The 2,337-nt window shown below is 35.0% G+C and overlaps 1 non-coding gene across 1 annotated transcript; it reads right to left on the bottom strand.

The window, feature by feature from the left end:
• Window positions 1-1,946: 1,946 nt before the first annotated feature.
• Window positions 1,947-2,052, bottom strand: LOC121973916. Its single transcript, XR_006109821.1, has one exon. It is a non-coding gene; the product is annotated as a small nucleolar RNA R71 (small nucleolar RNA).
• Window positions 2,053-2,337: the final 285 nt, after the last annotated feature.

Genomic DNA, 2,337 nt, shown 5'->3' with positions numbered 1-2,337 from the left:
CGGCGATTCCAAGGGCGGATCTTCAACATTTCGACTCCAGGGAGCGAGGATTGGATCTGAAAATGGTTCTTCATCGTAGATAAGCTTTTCTTCCCTATCTTTCTTGGATTTAGGGATCAAGATGTTTATCTTTTCTTCTTCTTTTGGATTCTTTCCTTGTTCCATGGATTAGATCTCTTGTTCTAGGATGGAGGGAGTATTTGTAATGGGGATTTGATGAAAACTCTTGTGGATTTGCCAAGATTCCTATTTCTATGATTTTACCCTGTTTGTATCTATTCTTTCTTGTGTGGATTGTTGAGATTAGGGCTTAATTACTATGCTAGAATGAATGTTTGAATATCCTGTGGATCTTGTATGGATTACTTCTCATTCAATTTTCCGAGGGATCTTCGTGACAGGAACATGCTCGTGTAAGGACGTTTGAGGGGAAATCTTGAGAGGGAAATTAGGTATTTCAAGAGGGTAGGATAGATTGTATGCGTTAATCTTTATATCTAATGGGGTTGAAAAGTAGTGATTTCTATGTTGATTTTCCGAGGGACGCACGTGACAGGCAAGCCCGTGTAAGGACGTTTGAGGGGAAATCTTGAGAGGGAAATTAGGTATTTCAAGAGGGTAGGATAGATTGTATGCGTTAATCTTTATATCTAATGAGGTTGAAAAGTAGTGATTTCTATGTTGATTTTCCGAGGGACGCACGTGACAGGCAAGCCCGTGTAAGGACAACATAGGGTTTGCTCCTAATTGATCACATCTAGATATATTTCAATCCTAGGTCGGTTGCCTAATCCAAGAGGGAACCAGCAACCTTCTACAAAAAATGGACAATTGAGGAATACGATTTGGTAGATCCTACATTGAATAACATTACAAAAAAACCAAAACTCCTAGAACATCCTTTATCATTGCCCTTATTCTTGTTTCTTATTCTTTAGTTTCTTTGTTACTTTTCATAGTTACATTTAGACTTTGTCAATCCATTGATTTGTTGTCTAGCTAATTCACGTTGAGATATTCTTAGTGCTTATTACAGTCCCTGTGGATACGATAATCTTTTATATTATTTGTGACATTTCCGTATACTTGCAGAGGTAAACAAATTTTTGGCGTCGTTGCCGGGGACTGCGCTATAACATTAGGGATTTTCAATTGAGTTAGACTAGACATAACTTTTTCTTTTCATTTGCATAGTTGTAACTAATTATTAGAATTCTATTTTCATAAGTTTTTCCTTTCTTATATAGCATTCTTGTCAATTCCTTTCGTTATAATTCTAATTCTGCATATTTGATTCTAACATTTTTGTCTAACTTTTCTCTGTTTTCTTTTGATTTAGTCTTTTTTTTTCTTTTTCTTTTGTAAACATATCTTGCAATCTTTAGCATATGAATTATTCTAGACATTTTTTTCCTTTTATCTTTTCTTTCTTGTTTTCATTATGCACTTTCTTTCTTGCAATTTTAATTCTGCATTGTTTTTCTTGCTTCTCATATTGCATTCTATTTCTTGTCTTTGATTCTTCAATTTTTTTCTTCTAATAATTTTTTCTTGAATATCCATGAGCACTAACATGTCAAGCAGCCCCATGAGAAAATTTCCTACACCCTTTTCTGTAAGATTTTTATCTCCCATTGTGCAACCTCAAATTGAAGCAGAAAGTTTCCAACTAGACCCAGAGTTAATTTTTATGATACAAGGTCATAAATTTGGAGGAGAAGTATCAGAAAGTCCTTATCTGCATCTTGAAACATTTTTAGAGATTTGTGATATGGTGAAATGTGAAGGAGTGTCATCAGATGTAGTGTGATTGATGGCATTTCCTTCCAGTATCAAGGATAAAGCAAGGACTTGGTTATATTCTCTCCATCCTCAAAGTATCACAAGTTGAGAACAATTGGAGAAGTAATTCCTGAATCATTTTTTTCCTCCAAGCAAAACAGTGTATATGAGGAATTGCATAATAAATTTTGCTCAGACATACGGAGAATCATTATTTGAAGCATGGGATAGATTTAAGAGTTTTCAAAGACAGTGCCCTCATCATGGTTTTCAAAAATAGTTGATTCTGCACATATTCTATGGGAGAATTTCTTTCTCAGACAAGAGTTTATTGGATTCATCAGCTGGAGGTTCTTTTATGGACAAAAGTGTAGATGAAGCATATATGTTAATTGATCAAGTGACATTGAACCTCCATGAATGGTCGAACATAAGTTGGATGAATCTCCCTCAAACATTCAAGAAGTGCAAGCCATAAATGCTATAGAGCCTGTCAAACAAATTGTAACTCAACCATCTATAAGTTTTGAAAATCACAAGTCACAGAATGGGGAG

Source organism: Zingiber officinale, chromosome 4A (assembly GCF_018446385.1).
Source record: "Zingiber officinale cultivar Zhangliang chromosome 4A, Zo_v1.1, whole genome shotgun sequence".
Taxonomy (NCBI): Eukaryota; Viridiplantae; Streptophyta; class Magnoliopsida; order Zingiberales; family Zingiberaceae; genus Zingiber; species Zingiber officinale.
The sequence above is the reverse complement of the archived record's forward strand: the minus strand, read 5'-3'. Positions and strand labels throughout refer to the sequence as shown.